This window comes from Hippopotamus amphibius, chromosome 15 (assembly GCF_030028045.1).
Source record: "Hippopotamus amphibius kiboko isolate mHipAmp2 chromosome 15, mHipAmp2.hap2, whole genome shotgun sequence".
In the NCBI taxonomy this organism is placed as follows: domain Eukaryota; kingdom Metazoa; phylum Chordata; class Mammalia; order Artiodactyla; family Hippopotamidae; genus Hippopotamus; species Hippopotamus amphibius.
Genome location: NC_080200.1, coordinates 40834606 through 40857364, shown reverse-complemented (window position 1 = coordinate 40857364; position 22759 = coordinate 40834606).

The following is a 22759-nucleotide window of genomic DNA, read 5'->3' as shown; positions in this document are numbered from 1 at the left end:
CGAGGCCCTCCCTTCATGTCTGATAGTCCACCCCTGCCCTAAACATTCTGAAAAACATTGAAAATGAATGAATGAACACCCCTTCCCAACCCTCCGTTCCACAAGACGATCCTCTTACTACCGTCCTGTAACATGCCATGTATAGGCTCATGTGCCCAGGATTTCCTCCTCTCCCCATCTGCAGCCAAGCTTACTTCTAGTTCCAGCATCCATCCTGCCTCCTCCATTCCTACCTTTCCTGATTCCTGAAACCATCTTCTCTTATTTCCCTCAACAGCAATTACTGTCTCTAGTACCCCATGTAGCCCTTAAGCATGATACTGTTTTATATTTGTCACTATCTGTCCCTGTGTATCTTACTCTACAACCACATGTGTGAATGTGCCTTACTCCCTAAACTCCACAAGGACAGATATCATGCATTTTACTTCTTGGCACTCCCCAGGACACACAATAATAACAACAGCCAAAAACATTCATTGAGTGTTTACCACCTGCCAGGGACTGTGCTGTTTTCTAGCGTTATCTCATTTAATTCAAACAACAATCTAACAAGGTAGGTACTATTACTCTCCCCATTTTACAGATGAAAAGACTGAGGTTAGAAAGGTTAACTGTCCCCAAATAACATAAGTAGTAAGTGGCCAAGCTAGGACTCAAACACAGGGCTGTGTGACCCAGAGGTCCCTGCTAACGGTACCTTTCACATACTTATGAATTAATTAAGGCTATCCCTGCTACCAAAGCAGTTGGGTGTGTGGCAGGCAGAATGATGGCCCCTAAAGATATCCACATCCTGCTCCTCAGAGCCCGTGAATGTTCTATCACATGCCAAAGGGGCTTGTGTCAGATTTTTAACCCACAGAACTGTTAGACAATGAATTTGGTGGTTACTGAAGCCACCACATTTGTGGTAATTTGTTACAGCAGCAATAAGAAACTAATTCAAGGTGTATAGATTCCCAGCTAGCCCTAAATTGTCCTGATGAATGGGCAATGCCCTGGTGAAAGATAAACAGGCTGCTTCCTATAGAACCCAAATATCTGCCTTCCACAACCATGAAGATCCTTCATAGGCAGACACTGTACCATTCCCAGCACCACCTGTTTCCCATCCTGACCCTTTCCCAACCTGTTCCTGCACTGTTCTGAAAATGGCCTTACCAAGAAGGACATGAAATTCTGAGTGAAAGCCACATGTTCATGACAGAATTCTGTCACGAAGATTATTATTACAATGGAAACAGGGACGGTATCCTTTTAAAATATCATTACCTAATGCTTTTATTCCAAAACACTTCCCATACATTATCCCAGGCGTCTGTGCCAGCCCTTAAGCGTGCGTAAATGGCAGTTTCAAGTGCACACCGTGGATTTTGGATTGCAGTTGTTGAGTCAGTTCCAAGAATTTTACTCTTAGGAAGCCCAAAACTACAGAAAAAATGTGTTTTTTCCAAATGGCAGGAAAACCAACAGTTGTGTATTTTTTTGTACTGTCTTAAGTAAGTGATATGCCTCCAGTAGGTGACAGAAGACTTTAGTACAGGTTCATAGACTCAAGTGCCTTTTCGTTGAGCCACCCTGACTCTGGGGCTATACCTAATTGGTTTTCTAGGGTCGTTAGCCATGTCTAGGCTGCAGACACACAGGCAAGGTGGTGGTGTGGACACACAGATGAGGCTAGAGCTGGGATCCACATTCCTAACGCTCCCTTCCCTGTCCAGCTGCCTTTGATGGATTTCCCACAACCACCTGGACCATCACCCCTCTGCCCCTTCCCCTGTAAATCAATAATGAGTCCATTACATCTTAGCTAGGATCATTCTGATGTTTATGTGTCTACAGTAATGGAAACAATAATAGCTCCCGCCCTGCTCTGTGGCAGGTTACATACACGTTATCATTTAACGTGCAGTTTAGCAGTGTAATTAAAGCATAAGCTTTCCAGCTAGACCGCCTTGTTTCCAATCCTAGCCCCACCACTCATCAGCTGTGTAACCTTGGGCACATTCATTAACATCTCTAGGACTCGGTTTTCCCATCTGTGAAATGGCAATGTTAAAAGTGCTTCTTTATAAGGACGTTGTGAAGATAGAGTGTTTAGAAGCATCCCATAACACAGTCAATTCCACTTAAGCGTGTTCGAGCTTCACGACCTTGTGAGGTGAGCATAACACAGCAACTTCGAGAAGTATCAACCTTCCCAAGGTCATGTAGTTTATTGAGGGGCAGAGACAGGATTTGGAGCGAGCCCATTTTGTCCGTAAGGCCATGTACTTTCCACCCTGCCTCACTATCTCACTTTTGTCCCCGATGCCTTCTGAACCATCTTCATCCTGCCCATCCGAAGGTGAAACAGGTGGTCTCTGGCGTCCCACCTCCACTCCGGGAGCTCCCTGGAACGCTTGAGAAAACCAGAAACACTAAAAAGTACGTCTTCCCTCTCGCCCCAGGAGAAGCCAACGAATCTGCTCTTGGTCGGCCTCTGCCGGCGCTGGCACGTGGGCACGGACCCTGGGCGCAGTGGGCCCGGGTTTCTGCGCAGCCCGCAGAAGCCGGAGGGTGAGAGGCTCCCGGGTGGCGCGTGGCGCACAGGGCGCGCGTCGTGGGGCAGCCTCGCGGCGACGGCGGCCCGAGGGCTGCCTGGTGGGAATCCCGCCCCAGCTGGGGAGGAAGGCAGTTGTTTTCCTCCTCGTGGAACGTTCCACTTGAAATCGTTCCACAAGGACTGTTCTCGCCTCCGACTCCGGGAAGAACTGTAATTAACACAGCAACAAACGCCCACGATGCTAACTGGCAAAGGGAGTGGAACACGAGCGGCTTCTCCAGCCGAACTGGGCCAATTGCTTTCCCTTCTTGCCTCCCCATTTGGTCTGTTTTGGTTCCGCAGTCATCCAACTGTGGCGTTTCTTAAAACATGTCAGGGGCTGGTGTTTGTGTTTTGGGCGGAACAGTTTCACACACGTCGCTGGAGACGGTGCCCCACCAGCTGCCGCGCTGGGTCCTTGCTTTCTGCGGCTTCGGGAGCGTCAGGTGGAAACGTGAAGAAGCCACCAGAAGGGTGGGAGGGAGGAGGAGGAAGGACGCCCGCCTGCTCCGGTGGTCTGCACTTGGGTCGGTAGCCTGCTCCGGACAGGGACAGGTAAAACCGGTCTGCCAGGTCTCCGGGGGGGGGGGGGGGACCGGGGGGACCCGCTGGAGACGTCCCAAGTGCGTCGCGTCGTCGGCTGGTGGAGACGGCGCTCACCTGGCGGCTGAGCTCCGACTCTGGCTCGGAATCCCGGGCACTAAGGCAGGCAGAGCGGGGAGAGCGGTGGGCCCTCGTGGGTCCCACAAACAGCTCTCGGAGGCCAGCCCCGCGCGACCACGTGCGGCCTCGTGGGGGTGGGTGGGGATGGGGCCAGGTGGGGTGGGGATGGAGTGGGGTGGGGTGGGGGCGGCGAGGGCAGCGGGGAGCGCCTGACTCTTTCATCTACGGTTATCAGGGTCTGATCTCTGATGCAGCCATTGCAAATAACCTCGCTCCCGCCAAGCGTGGTCCACCGACGACCAGGAGCCCCGGCATCGCTTGGGAGCTGGTTACATGCAGAATCTCAGGCCCTGTGCCAGGCCTATAGACTTACAGTCTACTCTTTAACAAATTCCTAGAGGATTTCTAGGCACGCGGAAGGTTGTACGATGTAGATATACCTTTCGCTAACGCCTTTCCATCCGTGTCCTGTGGTGTCAACACATTACCGTCAAAATTTGTGGCCAAGACATGGCTTTTGGAGAAATGTAACCCTGCTCTCAGCGAAAAGTCTGCACCAGTGTGATGTTTAGCAGCGGCTCTCTGCTAATTACTGCTAAGGGGTGAGCAGTGGATGGAAGGCAGAACCTGCTATAGGGTCCCAGCAGGAAAAACTCAAAGACTAGATGAGGAGCTGAAACCCAAACAACCCAAATAACTATATGAGATAACAAAACCCAAATAACTATATGAGGTAATAATTCAAGGGGTTACAGAGGCTGGATAACTCATAGGAACAGCTTAAACAGTAGTGCCACATATTTAGTAAACTCACTGTACTAAATTCACTGTACCACCAATTTTGTATGTGTGTGTTCTCTATATACAAATGCATATATTTAATGTGTATATGTATATGTGTGTGTTATACACATAGAAGAGAGAGAGGGGAGAACAGAGAGACAAAGTCTATATTCTAACATAGTGCCTTACACATAGTGGGTGATCAATATTTATTGAATCAATAGCAGGATTCTGTTACAACGTATTCTCCTGGAAAGAGAAGAATTTTGTGTTTTAAACCAAACCAGCATAGATCTGTTTTAAAATCAAATGTATCACCGATAACCAACAGTCCGTTTACTACCTCCTTGAAAACATTACTTATACACACATCCACCATAGATAGATACATGGCCCCCACTGGAATACGATGGATTGTAGGAGCCCCGAGGGCTTCTTCAAGAATCCTGCTATGTTGTCCCAGTCGGAATAACCCAACATGCCTTCTCATGTCCATGAAGGCCTCCCAGGCCACAGTACCCTCATAGATCAGAGACTGTAACTTTTTTTTTCAGAGTTGTTTCAGTCTTATGAGCTATTGATCTGCAAGGCAAACATTTTCAAACTGACGCTTCACTGAATGCCCTCCAATAATAGCTCCAATTTGTTCTGTCAAGTACTCAGAGTTACCTAATGGGGCACTTAGCTGTGCATAGTGAGTACCAGAGAGAAGCAGGGGTGGAGCATCCCTCAGCTGTTGGTCTTCACAATTTTAAAACTTCATTTATAATTTTTTTCCTCAACAATGTTTGGCTGGCATTAAGCCACCAAGAGATGAGAAATGTTGAACGTCTGCTGTGCACAGCTTACGTGATGAAGTGCCTCGTTAGGGAACGGAGCACTTGACAGAATAAACTGGAGCTACTGCAGGGCATTCAGTGGGATCTCCTTGAGATACAGGCAGAGAAAAGATGATTCGGGGCACAGTCAGGGCAGCCATTGGAAAAAAAATCTTTAATGCTTACACTCCAACTAAATTAGGCTTTTCAGTTTTACAAAAGTTACACTTGTTTCAACATGAGAGCTCAGCAGAGCCTATCCGGACATACTAGCTAACAAATTCCGTTGGGTAAAAATGAATTGTCAAGTGCTAATGAATAATGAAAAATCATTAGGAAGTGTCTACATTCTGAAAGTTTTCTTTGCTTCCACCATTACATTAAAACGAAAGTAAATTTTCTTCCCAAAACTTCCAGGAGAGCTGAGCAGCAAATATCCATCCTGGGAGAGAGTGATCCACTTTTGGTGGCAGTCCGCACAGCTACTTTCTCCGGTACCATTTATGTTAACCTATTGGGAATCTTGACATCGAAAGAATTCAAAATCTGTTTCGAATGAGAACTCTGGAAACTGAGATTTGAAGAATTGCCACAGGGAATGTTGTTGGTAAACTTTACAATTAGCATTATTAGTTTGTAAAAGTCACCAATGTATTGTCATGATTTTGGTAGAGCCAGGCACAGTATCTGGGAAAAAAGAAAAGAAGGGGGAGAAAAAGCTTTCATCTTCAGCAATGTTGAGAACTGTAAAATCAGTAATTAGATTTAGAGAAAAAAAAAATAGTGGGAGTTAAAACCACAATGATGCAGTCGGCTAACCTGGAGCTGGTTAAAACTCAGGCATAGCATGGGCACCCGTTACTATCTTTTGCTGATAGACACCGAAGGAATAAAAAACAAACACAGATGATAATAGATAATAATAAAGATGCCTATTGTTCTTTCCTAGTGGCTTTTCTGATCATTGTTTTCCAAATATGCCATGAAGAGGATTTTTATTGCTCTAGGAAAAGAAAATATTTGATAGGAAATGTGTAGGAAAAAAAATCTATGAGGACATTCATTAAAGCACATGGAGATTAATAATGGAATTTTTTTTATCCCAAGCAGAATTTAATTTTGTAAGCAGAAAAAGTAACAAAGACACATCTTTAAAATTAAAAACATCTAAATATTTATCCCAGGAGGAAGAATAAGGAATCAAGTGAACATATTTCTAGACTGTAGTTCTGTTATTGTTGTGGATGGGCATTTTTTGGCCACCCACCATCTGAGCCTCTTTCCAATGTCTGAAGAACATCCCTCCCCAGTCTGATCTCCACTTGTGAGGAAGAGCCCATTTCTCACTATAAAAGCTGTAAATGTCAGGCTCTGGGTTTCTCAGCCTTCCTGTGGCTCTATTTATTAGATGCTCCCCCTCAGTCTCTAATTAAAAGGAGAAGGACTGTCCACATTTGTTGTGGAAGTGGGCGTTGGTGGCAGCACCATCAACGTTTGATTTTCAGAGGCAGCAGTGACAGCAGTTACGGTGGCAGCAGCTGGTGGCATATATAAGGGATATGAGCAGCGCAAGCTGTAGGACCCGGTGTCCAGAGAGGCACGTCTGCAACGTTGTTCTTGGCCTGTAGCTTCCCCACAGATTCTGTGAGCTGCCTAGTATTTTTTAAATGAATTCTTCAGCTTTTGAGATCATCTACGTTTCTTTGACCCAATTATCACTCACAATATATTGGAAAACTGCAAAATGATTTGGAGCGATTATTTCCATTAGAAAAAAGTGAAAATGGAATTTTATTAAATCCCCTTCAGGGTAAGGCTAAAGGCGGTCCCTTTCGCCACCAAGAAAAGTAAGAGAATAAGCCGGGAGAGTAAGTCTGTATGTCTATGAATTTAAGTATGGAAAATAGACGTGACAACTTTTATTTTTAAGCAAGTGCTAATTCTCAAGAAGTTTTTAAGGTGATAATTAAATTATTTTTCAAAATTCTCTTTATCAAGAGTTGTTTTGTAATTGGTGAAAAAAAAAATGGTTGGAGAAATAGAGGAGGAGTTAGAGAATTCTAAATCCATCACTAAGAACAAGATTTCAAGCAGACCATGAGAGGTTTGAGTGAGAACCTCTAGGAAGCTGTGAGTGAGAACAGGAGACAAGCAGAGGTCAGCTTAGCTGGATGACATTGGACAAGATGCTTTCTAACATGAAATCCATTTGATCGTTCAACAAAAAATTATTAAAACTGTGCCTGGAAACAGTTGAAAACCAGCCAAACATGACACTTACTATCCAATAAATTATAACACAAAATAATAGTTAACACAAAAATAGCAAGAGGAGAAACACCTTTCATTAGAGGATCAAGGTTCAAACAAACATCCCCTAATTAATCCTTTCAACAGCATCAGGAAGTTATTATTTAGCATTTTCATAGATAGCATTTAATGTTTTCAGAGTGTTTTACCAACAGTAATTAGTCGTTCTTCTCATCAACCTTTTGAAGTAGGTCAATATCATTATCCCCATTTTGAAGAAAAGAAAGGCACTGAATAAAGATGTACAGAGCATGGAGACCACTAACATAATTCTCACGTGGATCAATTCCCATTTTTCTACTGCTCCCATCTTAAAAGTATGTAAAAACACCTTTTCAAAATTGCCTCATTTTAACTCCCATCAAAAACCCAATGAAGTAGGCAGAATGGCCTCCATTTTGCAGATGAAAAACTGAGGTTCATGTAGACATATGCATAGCCCTCACATCAGAGAGGTGGTTGCCTATTTTGTCTGCTTGTAAGTCCTAATTCAACCATGGTCCTAGAGTCCAAGAGGACTGAAGCTGCCCAGACAGACAACCTCCAAGTCCTGAGACAGTTCCCTTTCAAAGGGAAAGATGTTCCCAAGCATCTGTGCCCCACAGTATAATGGGTTTTGTAAGAGCTGTTCTTACCATGAACAATTTTGAGCTTATTTTATTAATAGCAGATCTGTGGACCGCCAAGCCCCTCAGACAACTATGAAGGTCATTTTGAACGGAAAGGTGGCACTTGTTACATATGAAAACAAAACAAAACTACCAAATTCCCTGATGGCTTTAGGAAAAGCAGTCTTGTTGAGAATAATATGAGCTGATTGGTCTCTGAGAAGGGTAATTAAAAACTGGGCAATCAGATCTAAGAAAGTAGTTTTGATCGAAACAGAATCAACTTAAACCTATTTACAATGATTTTCATCATATATGGAATTTCTTCACAGAAAACACAAAAATTAACCACACAAATACATCTTTTTTTTTATTGTCTGTAATTATAGTGGACTTCACATTTTCCTTTTGTGAGAAGAAACATCAACTCTGTGTTTTATTTGTAATTTAGTTGGACTGTTTGCTAAATGTTAGCAATTACAGCAAAATATGAATAATAAAAAAAGAAAAAGTTGTTAGACCATAGTCTGACCTCCTTTTTCCCCCCACTGCATGAATTTTGACTATATCAAAGCAAAATAAATTGGAATTAGTAACATGCTATTTTCCATTCTTCTAACTGACAATTAAGCTTAAGTGAAGCAAATTTGGCCTTGAAGTATATAGAATTATTCCACATTAAACAAAAATGAGCTAGCGCCAGTCAGTGTATCTTCAGTCACTACTCTGCAAATGATATTTTGTTATCTTGGAAAAGCTACTTTTGGAAACTTAAGTTTTAATACACAGTATTTCTTAAACCTGTCCTTTCATTACAAGCACATTATAGTAATTCTGGTCAAATGTTTATTTTCTTTAGTTACATCTTACTGAAGCTTCATCTAAAGAAAGCACCAGTTGAAGAGGTCCAACATAAGCTATGACAGAATTCTACAAATAGAAAATGACTTAAAAGTTTACATTGGGGAAATTCCGAGAACAAGGACATGCCAAAACCCAACAAGTCAACAAATAGGAATTCCCCTTTAATACCTTCCAAGAGTCCTTTAGCTCCACTTAAGAACTGAAGCCAAAGGCCTTCCATGATCCCCCTTTAAAATTATTTTTCTTCCTGATTCAAGTACTCCAACTTTGAGCAGGGGTATAACCAGAAATTCCTCCCCTTGAGGGAGTTCTGAGAGCAATGCCACTCTGTCCTCATCAGATTACCTTCTGAGGGCAGCACAGTGTACTGGGCACCATTCGAGGACACCAGGAAAGCGGCTGGGAAGGGGCTCAAATCCCAGGAATGGTGAGCGGAAGGAATCAACAAGAGTGAGGGACCATGACCGAGCGGATGGTAGCTCATCTGTTCACCTTTCCACTGCGTCAGAGGAGCTGCTGCACGTGCAGCTAGTTACTCACATCCTTAACCTTGCCTTTCTCCTGGTTAGTTAAACTGTCTACACTCTGCAGACCAAGAGTTTTAGAAACAGGTGCTAAGTCAAGGCTGAAGGTCCATTTAACTCACAGGGCTAGAAAAGACTGAATGTGATAACATAAGGCCCTCAGAAAAGGATAAAGTGCTGTTTAAATAAAGGCACCATCATCACTGTCTTAACATTCAGGGTCATTTAGTCCACTCCAGCTTGGCGTGGGTACAAAATAATACAGCTGAGTGTGTAATGTGTCTGGTGCTACATCAATCTTACTTAATACTATAACACCAACCTGAAGTAGGTATTATTTTTCACAGACCATAAAACGGAGGCATGTAGAGGTTAAGTAACTACCTTGCTAGGACTGAAGCCTCATTTCTATGACCTGAGAGCCCACTTATTTAACCATATGTCAATTAAATATGCATATCGTCTTGGTCTGAGTTCCTCAGAAAGCAGAGCCTAGGGCAGAGGATTGTGTGATGCTATTTGATTAGGAGGCACAATCCCGCGAGTGGGGGAAGTGGGGGTAAAGGGAGAAAGGGAAGTGAGGAGAGTCAGTGCAAGGCTGCATTACGGAACTGACCACTGCCAGCTGCCACGAATTGTTCAGGCCTTCCCCTGCCCCACCCGCACCCTGGAAGTCATATTAACTGATCTCATCATGGGTAGAAAAAGGGAAGAATGTGTCCACTGGCTCCTACTCTGTGTTGCTCAAAAGTTCACCACCTAGAGGGACATTCCTGGTGGCGCAGTGGTTAAGAATCCACCTGCCAATGCAGGGGACACAGGTTCCATCCCTGATCCGGAAAGAATCCGGGAAGGTCCCACATGTCGCAGAGCAACTAAGCCCATGTGCCACACTACTGAGCCTGCGCTCTAGAGCCCATGAGCCACAACTCTTGAGCCTGTGTGCCACAACTACTGAAGCCTTCACACCTAGAGCCCATGCTCCACAACAAGAGAAGCCACCACAACGAGAAGCCTGCTCACTGTAAGGAAGAGTAGCCCACGCTTGCTGCAATGAGAGAAAGCCCGCGTGCAGCAACGAAGACCCAACGCAGCCAATAAATTTTTTTTAATTAATTAAAAAATAAAGTTCACCACCTAGAGCATTAACCCCCCTACACCTCTAGGTTGTTCTTAGGTGGGTATGAACCCTGAGTTGGGTTCCTTGGTGGAATCAATAAGGGATCCCAGGGTTGGAGGTGAGAGGCATGTGCGTGAGCAGGAGATGAGGTTCTGTGAACTTGAACCTGAATCAGGGTCTGTGCAGAGAGAGAGGATCTGAAGTGGTCCATGAGAGGGGTCTCATAAACATATATCCTATCATGAGAGTGGATTTCCAAATGGAGCAAAAGTCAGAAATCCCTCACATGAAAGCCATCAGGCCATCTACAACTCAGAAATCATTGATTTCTTCTGGAAGAACCATCTCAACTCTACCACCGGCTTTAGAGTGGTCCAGGGATGTGTATACTCACACTGAAGTGAAATCATCTCATATAGTGATAAAATACATAATTTTACCCAATACTATTCAATTATGAAAAGAGCTCAGAAACCACCAAAGTCTTCCCTAATTCCCCACTTATTACATATGAAAACAAACAAACAAACAAACAAACCCCAAACTATCAGGTTCCCTGATGGCTTTAGGAAAGCCAGTCTGGCTGAGAATAATATGAACTGATTGGTCTTTTAGAAGAGTAAGTCAAAACTGGACAGTCATATTTAAGAATAGTTTTGAGCGAAACAGAATCAAATTAAACCCATTTACAGAGGTTTTCTAAGTTCTGATCGTGTCCTTTGCAAAGATCTCTGCCAGTGCCCTTTTCGTCTTGTATTATAATTATCTGTTTGTCTAGACTATGAGATCCTTAAGGGAAGGGATTGGTCTCATAGATCTTTAAATCCCCAGCAGTGCACTGTGTGCCCTAGAGTTAATGAGGTACTCAAGGGATACTGTGTAAGGAAGGGGAAGCTGAGGGTGCAAGGTCATTGAAGGCTTGAAACAGCCCCTGTGGGGAGTGCGGATGTGAGCAGGCCAGAGAAGGGGAAGAGTGTTCAGGCAGTGCCGAGGGCCCACCTGAGCTTGTGAAGATGTGGTGACAACTACCTAGCCACCTGTGTGACTTTCTCCACTAGCACTTAGCTGGACAGAAGATGGAGACTGTGAGCCAGGTGTCATAGACTTTGCTGGGTGCTATGACCAGGAAGTCAGAAAATAATAATTTAACAGGATGTTTAGTGGTATTTCCTATTATCCCAGAGTTTCCCCTGAGATGCCAATCTAAGGATAACTGATTATAAATGTTTACAGATTCAAAAGAGAGGTGGTATCAGATGCCTATATCCAGGACTTGCAGAGAGGCAGGCAAAAAACCAGTCCTTAATCTATTACCCATCTCTAGGCTATAAAAGAAAAAACAAAGCATTTGTCCTGGGGAAAAGCATCATGGCATTTCCCCTCACCTTTCCAGGGAAGAAGAGTTTGATGGTCACTACCCTCAAGCCAAATGAGGGGGCTCTCCTGGCCCAGTAGCTCCCTGAGGCTTACGATTGTCAAAATTCTCAGATGACCCCCCCCATGACCCATACTCTTATATAATCTCCCCCGAGTGTGGCTGATACAGGTAGATATGATGGGATATCACTCCCGTGATTAGATTAGATTATATGACAAAGGGATTTTTGCAGGTATAATTAAAGTCCACTAGTTCGTCAAAGGGAAGATTATCCTGGGTGGGCCAGTCCTTAGCAGGCAAACTCTTAAAAGGAGTCTAATGGCCTGAGATGTGCTCTTGCTGTGCTGGGAGAAAGCGAATAGCCATGTTGTGAAGTCTCTATGGGGCCAAATGGCAAGGAACTCTGTGTGGCCTCTAGAAGCTGAGAGTGGTCCCCCATTGGCATCTGGCCAGAAAATGGGGACCGCAGTGATACAGCTGCAAGGAAATGTATTCTGCCCACCAGCAGTGAGCTTGAAAGAGGATCTTGAATCTCAAGTGAGACTCACAGGCCTGGCCAACACCTTGATTTCAACCTGATGAGACCCTAAGCAGAGGACTCTACTAACTCCTACCTGGACTTTTTTTTTTTTTTTTTTTAATCTTTATTGGAGTGTAATTACTTTGCAGTATTGTGTTAGTTTCTGCTGTACAACAAAGTGAATCAGTTATATGTATACATATATCCCCTTATCCCCTCCCTCTTGAGCCTCCCTCCCAACCTCCCTATCCCACCCCTTTAGGTCTTCACTTTTGACTTATGAAAACTCAGATAATAAATTTGTGTTGCTAAGCTTATGGTTACACAGCCATAGAAAATGAATACAGAGCCTCAGCAGAGTGGTGAGCATTCTTGGGACATAGTCATGCCTGTCCCTAATGTTGGAGCATGACAAAGGCCTGATTCTTACCTGGAGAAGGCTGAGAGTAAACGGTTGTCTGAAACAGCTGTCTGCAATGACATGGTGAGGAGAAGCCAAAGGGGTGCAGATTGGTTCTGGGCCAAATCGCCCCTGCAGACGCAACTGGGAATGAGACTTGTTAAAAGGACTCTGCCCCAGGGGAGCTGCCTGCTGGGGGAAGGCAACCCCAGCAGAACAGGCTTGAAGATGTCCAGCAGAGGAAGGGGTGGGGATGTCAGCCAGAGAGGGCATTCCCTGGCAAGGAATGTGCAGTAGGAGGTCTGCTCAGTGGTGGTGTGGGGCATCTGGGAAGAGCCCACAAGAGCACTCCACAAGAGAAACAACCAGCAATAAATTACAGGCCATGACAGAGGGCACCGACGGCCAGATAATACCTGCAATGTTCAAGTAAGAAATTGCCCTTTCCCTTTAATCCCGTGGTTCTCAACAAAGGGCAGTTAGCCCCCCATCTCCAGGGACATTGCTAAATGTCCTATAATGCACAGAACAGTCCTCACAACAAAGAATTTCATAGCTCAAAATGTCAGTAGTTCTGAGGTTGAGAAGTTTTACTCTAATCCTTCCTCTCCCTGCCTTGGGGGAGTCAAAGGCAGCAAAGAGAGCACAAGAAAAGGTAGAGGACAAGACCTCTACCTTTCTGTGATGCCCTCCTGCAGAACCTCAGAGCAGTCCATTGATGAGAGAGAGGAGCAGCTTTGAACTAAATGAGAGATGTATGTACTTACCAGACTTTTTAATACCCTAAAATGAGACTGTTTTGTTAACCACATGTGATCAGAAAAGCTGTGGGAGTCTGAGATACCATCAGGGAAAGGTCAGGGAAATACAACTGAGTGTATTTAAAGGCAGTTGGTAGAGAAACAATTAAGGGATTTCCCAAGTGCACCTGGCTGGTTCAGCTAGTTTAATAAAGCTGTTACAATAGTAACAGGTTTAGAGAGAAGATGGTATAGCTGCGTGGCATGAGCCTTAAAGGAGCAGAGGATTTTGCAAGAAAGTGGGAGTACTAGCAAGGAATAAGGAAAATTCTCATTGCCTTAGGTTGGATTCCCTAGAAGCAGAGCCTGAGGCAGGGATTCTTGTGCAAGAAAATCAGTAAGGTAGTGTGCTTAGATGAAACCCATTCTCTTCATTCCCAGAGCTACCATAACAAAGTACTACAAACTGGGTAGCTTGAAACAAGGGATTTTTATTCTCTCACAGTTCTGGAGGCTAGAATCTGAACTCAAGATGTTGGCCAGGTTGGTTCTTTCTGAGGGCTCAGAGGGAGAATCTTTCCTAGTTTCTGGTGATGACTGGCAATCCTTGGCATTCCTTGGCTAATAGGTGCATCACTTCAGTCTCTGCATCTGTCTTCCCATGGCACTCTCCCTGTGTCCCTGTGTCTTCACCTTATAAGGACACCACTCATATTGGATTAAGGACTCACCCTACTCCAATATGACCTCGTCTTAACTAATTACATCTGCAGCAAGCCTTTCCAAATGAGGTCACATCCTGAACTACTGGGGGTTAGGACTTCAACATCTCTTGGGAAAACATAATTCAACTCATAACACCTCTTTAGGGAATGAGGATGTAGAAAAGGGCGCAGGGAAGACGTTTGGCCAAGATATAGATTTGGTTCAATTCCAGCCTCAGCCTGACCCCATGGGGAGTTCTGGAGCCTGAATGGCATCACAGAGTTGCCCCCTACCAAGGTTCAGGAGCTAGCAGCTTTTAGTTCTCCATGACTCAGTCAGCCACTGGCTGCAAACGTCCCTGAAGGGAAGATGTATCATCGTGGACATTTCTGAGTTGGATTTCCATTCACTCTAAGATAGTAGTTGTCAAATTTTGTGCACTAGAAACAGAGACTGGAACCCAATCCCAAGTTTCTGACTTAGTAGGTTGGGGTGGGCCTGAACATTTGTGTTTTAAACTAATTCCCAGGTGATGCTGAGGCTGCTGGTCCAGGGACCACACTCTGAGAAACACTGATGTAGGGCAAGTCCCAGAAGGGAGCAGCTGTGAGCTGTCGGCAACCACCACTTAGAGTAGCCAGGGGATGGGAAGGCTGCCCAGAGGGGAAGGGGAATCCGGGCAGGGCAGCAACAGTGTGGTAACTACATCATCCTTCTTCACAAACCTGAGCTATGTGGGGAGTGGGAAAATAAACCCAAAAAGGCTGCAGAGGCATCAATATTCTTCACAGAGAGCCAATTTTTGCTGCAGCAAAGAAGAAGGGAAACCTCAAAGTTTGTAGAAAGAGAAACGATACCACCGTAGACGGCCAAGGTGTCTGGAGAGTAAGCTAGAAAAAGAAGTCTCTAATAATCAGTGAGACAAGTGGGGTGTACAGTCCTGAAGCAGGTGATTTTAATGCTAGAGAATTATTCTTGGAGCTCCCCTGCACGCCTTGTGACTGAATTGGCTGCCACCACCAAGTCACTCTTTTTTAATCTCTGTGAATCATCGGGTGGCCGTCAACTATGCAGCAACACTACTCAGTCATTCAGGGGACCTGAAGGATCCCATCAAGTGTGTTACAGTCTGCTTATTTAACTATTAGAGACAAAGCTTTATGGCAGATTTAAGCTGTGGCTGAAGCTTAACTATGGGGCTCTTCTAGTAAGAGTGCTGCCGAAGATTGTATAAAATTGCAGCAATTTTACTGAACCCAAGAAAATGTTCTGTGTTTAGAAAGGGAAAAGAAATTATTTCAAGTGCATTATATGAAAGAGGAATTAAAATGGGCAATTGAAAGAAATGGGCTGAAAATAAGTAAAAGGGAATGCGGACTGGATCAGCTCTGATATCCACAGAGGTTGCTAGGTAAAGAACCTGGGAATAAAGTATGTATTAATTTAACAGCATCAGACTGAATTATGAAAATAGAAGTTTAGAAAATAGCAGAATATGTTCAAGTTAATAGCAAAGGAGAGAAGGGAGTTTCTAAGAACTTCTTTTCATTTAAAGCTGAATGGGTAATAGAAGAGTCCACATGAAACAAAAGGGGACCCAAATTTCTATGAGGCAGCCTCCCGAAGGAAGCCCTTTGGAACAAAAAGTTGGGATTTTCAACTGTATTTAATTTTGTATTGGAAGATTGTTTAACTTTTTAAATAGTTATGTGTATATAATGGAAAAATTCATCTTAGGCTACTGACCTCTCTGTACTCCAGCTTATGCCTTTAAATAACTTAATATAAGCAGTTAGGAAAACATCTGGCATGTAGTGAGTCTATATACCGGTTAGCTATTATTATGTATCATATGCAAATTCAACCTTGGGAGAAAAAAAAAAGGACAGTTTGAACCACATGAGCAGTTTTGCACATTGCTCCATTCAGAGAGCATATGCCTTGATTGAGAGGGAGATGGGAGATAGGAATCTGCGGTTCCCTCAGGGGAACTTAGTGAGGAGTCTAACGTTTGAAGATAAATGTTTTTCCTGCCACACAGCCCCTAAACACAAGCCAACCGCTGCATTTGGCATCCCAACTGAAGAAACAACACTTTGTTCCAGTTCTAGGGGAAAACATGCTATATTGTTCTCCAATGTGGTCCATTCTTAAGTGATTTTCAGGTCAGTGTATCTATATATGATTTTTGCCTTAAATTCTGATATCTGAGATGTTACTCTACTATATATCTGTATTCATTTCCCTTTGCTAATGCTAATGTAACAAATTACAACAAACTGGGTGGCTTAAAACAACAGGAATTTATTCTCTCACACTTCTGGAAGCCAGAAGTCCAAAATCAGATTCACTGGGCCAAAATCAAGATATCGGCAGGCCTGCACTCTCCCTGGAGGCTCTAAGGAGGGAATCTAATGCTTGCCTCTTCCCATTTCTGGTATCTGCCGGCATCCCTTGGCTTGTAGCTGCGTCACTACGATCTCTGCCTCTGGGGTCACATTGCCTTCCCCTATTCAGCTGGTATCAAATATCCCTCTGCCTCCCCTTATAAGGATACCTGGGGCTGCATTTAGGGCCCCACTGAATAATCCAAGCTAAACTTCCCATTTCAAGGCCTTTAAATTAATCACATCTCTTTTGCCCTGTAAAGTAATACTCAAGGATATTGCGAATTAGAATATGAACATATTTGAGGCCATTATTCCATCTACCAAAATGCCCATCAAACTTTATGTGTGTGTGGGGGGGGGGGGTAGAGAAAGACACAGAGAATGAGTGAGAGAGAGTATCATGGGCGAGACCAAAGCTATGGTTTGATTTGGACACTATTAAGCTGGACACTATTAAGCCAATCCAGCTACGTTCATAGGTGTAAACTGATCTCCAGAGTTGCTGCTCAAGTGGTTTTTATAATCTGCTTTAAACACACCAGGTGGGTCTTCAATTACAATATTTCCCAAGCTTTAGCTTAACAAAGCAAGTTCTAGCTCCCCATCCTCTCCATGTGTTGTTTTCAGTAAATACACATTTGGTCTTGTGTGAATAAAGATTTCTCAAGCCCTGTTTCAGGATCCATATATCCTCTCCCATTTGTCTGATTCCACCACCCCCACCCCGCCCTCGCTGGTTTTTTAAATGCTTTAAGGAACAATCAGTTTTGCTGACACATGGAATCCAATTTTTCAGATTTTCTAATGAGATTAAACTCTGCCAGTAGAAGCCAGAAACTTTCATCAGAAGACAAGGATTGCAGGTTTCTATGCGTATTGTCAAACTTTCTTGAAAAAGAAAATAGAAAGATGGAAAACTGACTCTCATGCCTGTAATAGTCAACCTATTTTTTATTCTCCCTCTAAATTAAAAGGATGCTTCAGAATTATTAAAATAATAATAGTACATTTGGAGGATTCTATCCGGAATACATGCATATAAAAGATCAGAAGGTACTAAAATCTCCCTATTAATACAAGGCAGTTATACCAGTCGGAGAAAGTTCAAGAGAATTCAGGTCATATCCCTATTTTCTTTCACTGGTATGAACGGTAGTGTGAAAGAATGCAGATCTTGCAAAACTTCTGATTTATTTGAATTCAAAATTTGCTTTTTTAGAGGCAGCTAGCTCGAGATCCAGATTACATGTAGAAACTAGATAGGAGAAATGCAATGATTGAATACACACAGCTCAAGTTATTCTGGAGAAGCCCACCACGATAACTGTAAGAACCAGCATAAACAGAAAAAAGAAAAGCCAGAAATGATGTAGATAAATTATTCGCGGATTTATCTAAACTACTTCTACTCTGGCTGATACGATTATACTCCCCCCACTGAGCAGCCCTAACTTACCTGTCCATCCATGTCTCCTGTTTGTACCTACCTTGAGACATATAAATATTGAACATCCCTCCCCTCAGGAATGCCCGCTCTTTTTTCTCTCTCCATTGGCCAAAACTGACCCATAGTTATAACTCTACATCTTGTTTAAAGTGCTCCTAAGTCATCCAGCTTATGTAGACCAAGACACACACACACACACACACACACACACACACACACACACACACAAATTGAACTGGGTAGAATTCTATCCGTTGTTTTTATATGTATCATACACTCCTTTGTCCTATTTAATTACAAGGATCACTAAACAGGTGATGAAGAAAGGGAAGCAAACCTTTTGCCACCGCCTCAGGGTTCACATCCCATTCCCAGGCTAATTTCTTGAGAGCAGCTTCTTTTTTTCAGAAATTGCCAGAAGGAGGGAATGGACAGAGTAAGTGCATGATCTCTGGCTGAAACTTGAACCCAAGACTTTTCAAACCTTAACAGGGAGACTGGAAGCTAGAAAACTGCCATTTCAAAGCATCTAACAGTTTGGTGTGTGCAAAAAGTAGAGAGCTGCACACACTTTTCTTTGTTCTGGAAAAACTACCTGGATGGTATATTTACAAATGTAAAGGCTGCAATTTGAAAAAAAAGAAAGTTTGATGCTGGCTCCAAGGGCATAGGGGCTAAAGCTACAGTGAATGATAATGTCTATACGGTCAGTTGACAGTTACAGCTCAGTTAGAATGATGGTCCCTTGAGAAACTGTTTTCTTTCCAAGTACGCATCTGAAACTGCTGTGTGGCTGGAATGCTTTGGCTCTTTGTCATGGAAGGATGTGAGTGTGTGTTAAGGAGATGCTGTCAAGGACTCAGCACCTGAGTACTTGGGGCTAGGCAGGGTTTGGTTTCTTTTTCTCTCTCTTTTTTTTTTCTTTAAGAACTTTTATTGAGATACAATTGACACACAGTAAACTGCATATATTTAAAGTGTACAATTTGATATCTTTTTCTCATTAGTAATGTATATATGGCAATCCCAATCTCCCAATTCATTCACCCCCAACCTGCCCCTTCCCCCACTTGGTGTCCATATGTTTGTTCTCTGCATCTGTGGCTCTATTTCTAGGCAGCTCTTTGAAAGAGCAAAATTGCAAGACTCTGGATCCGGGTCAAGGAGCTGCTAAGAAGTATAGGTCTCTCTACTACCATTAGCATGCTGTGGCCCTCCAAAAAAGATGGCTTTGGGAAGGCAGTATCTCTGGAAAATACTGTTGGCTAACTACACAACAGAACTCCTCCCTTCCCCTCTGCCAGCAGAAACCTGATCTGATTTGGGGTATCGATGAGTGGAGCCCAAGGGGAAGAATCCTGATTGACTAAGCCAGTTATATTTATCCTGTTCCCCATAGCAGATAATCACTTTCTCAGATTTCCTTGGAGGGCAGTTCATGAGACCTCATTCTGACCAATGAGATGTCACAGGAAATCTTCTGAGTGTGTGTGGTGGAGGATGACACCTCCTCTGGAAAGGGTTTTCTCCTCTGGTTAGAAGAAACCTCCCCCCAAAATAATAAATAAATAAATAAAATTAAAAAAAAAAAGAAAAAAGAAACCTCCTGCTTTAGACCATAATGTCTAGAGTTGTGAAAGGACAAAAAGCCAACACACTGAGGATGTCACTGTGGAAAGATGCAAAGAGCCTGTGCTACTGATAATTGCTGAGTCAGTTTCAAACCTACAACTGCTTTCCTCCAGGCTTTCCATTATGTGAAAAAAATTACGTCTTTATTTCTAAAGATATTACTGAGTGGGTATTCTGTTACTTGCAGCCAAATGTATCCTAAATAATAGAGCACTTCACTTTCGTCACTGAGAATAGCAGCAGCAGAGGTCATGCGGGGGTAACTTGGCTCACAGACCAAGAACTTGAGTGAATATTTCCTGAACAGATATGAGACAATTTTCTAGGGATTCTCAGAAGCGTGGCCAAGTTCTTATGCAGATAGTTGTGGCTCAAAGTCATTACAGTCTGGACCTAACACAAATACGATTTTTTTTTTTAATGTGGGCCCCTTTTATTTTTTTTTATTTTTTTAAAATTTATTTATTTACATTTATTGGCTGTGTTGGGTCTTCTTTGCTGCACATGGGCTTTCTGTATTTGCAGAGAGCGAGGGCTACTCTTCGCCTCAGTGCGCAGGCTTCTCATGGCGGTGGCTTCTCTTGTTGCGGAGCACAGGCTCTAGGAGCACGGGCTTCAGTAGCTGTGGTGCACAGGCTTAGTTGCTCCGCAGCATGTGGGATCTTCCCTGACCAGGGCTCAAACCCGTGCCCCCTGCATTGGCAGGCAGATTCTTAACCACTGTGCTACCACGGAAGCCCTACAAATATGATTTTAAGTGGACTCACAGCCTAGTGAGTTAGAGAGGGCAGACGTTGACAGTCAATCCTTCCACAACGACTGGTTGATTATACTAATAAGGCGTCTTTCTCAGTGCTACTCAAAGTCCCAGTCTACAACGAGATGCAGAGATCGCACCAGACTGTAAACCGGCATGCTTGCTTGCTTCCTACCTTGAGAAATTTTTTTGGTTGTTTTTTCGATTTTTATTTTTCACAAACAAAGAGACGTTTTATTAGCATTGTTACAGCAACACATCCCAGGAGGGGACGATCCTCAGCACATAGCCCACTGAGCTGCAAACGATGCATCAGAGTGAAACGATTATTGTACACAGTGCAGACGAAGGACCACCCCACACCTCCAACAGAAGACAGAAAAATCCCTTCCAAAAAAGTAAATAAAAATTACATCCATTTTTCTATTTAAAAAATTGCCAGCTCTTGAGTGGCAGAGCATGGAAAGCCCCAGGTCCCAGCACCCAGCAGCCCTGATGCCCTGATACTTGAGGGGCCCAGCCAGCCCCTGGCTTCTAAAGCTTAATTTAAGCATTCCAGGTCTTCAGCTTCTTACTGCTGCTCTATGATTCTCGTTCCTACCGATTTCTTCAGTGAGTCAGGCTCCCAGCCACCAGCCTTCATCAAAGTGTTAAGTCCAGAGACTCACCCTTTATAAGGCTCACATCTGAGTAAAGAGTGAAGAGACCAAACACCAGAATCTTAAAGAGCCAAATAATAGTGGAGCCAGTGCCTGTTTAGAAAAGCTCTCTTACCCCCACTCCCCTTAGAGTCCTACTTTGGTAAATATTAACATTTAACCAGTTAAGCAAAATATTTAACCCAGTTAGCAAAATTAACACCGTCATTTCCATAGTTACGCTTTTGTATTAGTCGGCCGTGGACCAGCAGCAGCTGCACGGCCTCCGGTCGTTTCCCTGGGCTTAGCTTGCTGTTGAGGCGGGGCACATTTTCTTGCAAACTGGCATTCAAATCTGCTTTATCCAACGTGAAGTTCATCCGGCCTCAAGAAGTCTTGCCACAAAAAAAAAAAGTAAGCGGAACAAAACAATGTGCTTAGTGATGTAGTTGATTTATGTTTGGTGACAAGTTCCTTATCACCCTATCTCTTTGCTAATTGGTAACAGTTTGCAGACCCAGAGCTGGTCCACAACCACACAGGCTAATGAGTTAGCAGTCAGGTACCTGTGTAGCCCGCATATGGTAATTTACAAGGAGATAAATCCCACGATTCTCCCCTGAAACCAGCTCCACTGATTCACAGTGGAAGCCTTCTTTACGTCTTGATATACAGGCTACCAAATTATGCTTTATTTGAAATTTTCTTTAATAGTACTAAATAAGTATATTTGTACACATCATTGCCCACTTAGAAGAAAGTCTGTATCTCTCTAATTTAACTATTAAGCTAATTTGAAATTTGTTCACAAGTGAGAAGGTGGTAACTGTCTAGCCATCAGATGGTTAGAAGTAAAGAAATTTTGTGTTCTGCATGGTTTCTAATTAGATCTTTCAGCTATGCCCAATATAGCACAGTCCTCTTTTTCATGAGGTTAAAAATAATTATTAAATATCTAAGGTATTGTTTAGAAATTGCATTCAGCTATGAGAAATAGAAACTTGGAGAAAAAAAAAACAGTGGCCAAATAAATGAAAGGTCCTGTTTTTCTCACATGAAAGAATTCTGGAGTTAACTGGTTCTGGGTTGGGATAGTGGCTCTATGATGCCATCACGTCCCAAGTTTTCTGTCTTCCCGTTCGGCCATCCTTGGCTGTTGCTTCGTGGTCTCTGATTGGCCACTCTACTGTCAGATTCATATTCCTATTCGAGGCAGGAAGAAAACGAAGGACAGAGAGTAAAAGGCACGTGGTAGCTAATTCTGACCTCTTTTGGAGAGTTTTAGCAATTGGCCCACCAAGGAACTTCCATTTTTTTAACCCCTTGGACAGAAAGCTGAGGCATGGCCACCTGTTGTTGCAAGGAAACTGAAAAAAAAAGAGTTTTCTATTTACCCTTTATATTAGTTTGCCTTAGATGCCATAACAAAGTACTTAAACAACAAAACTTTATTTTCTCACAATTCTGGAGGCTAGAAATCTAAGATCAAGGTGTCAGCAGCGTTGATTTCTTCTGAGGTCTCTCTCCTCGGTTTCTAGATGGCTGCCTTCTCTCTGTCTTCTCGTGGTCTCTGCTCTGTGTGTATCTGTGTCCTAATTTCCTCTTCTTATAAGGACACCAGTCATACTGAATTAGGGCCCACCCTAATGGCCTCATTTAAACTTAATTACCTCTTTAGTTATCCTATTTCTAAACACAATGACCTTGTGAGGTACTGGGGTTAGGACTTTAGCATATGAATTTTCAGGGCACACGATTCAGGCCACAACACCCTTCCAAACATAATCAGAGTTCTGTTAGTAAGAAAGAAGGGGGAAACTAATACAGGGTAGACACTGCAACGTCTGCCAAACCTACTATATTGTTTGATTTTCT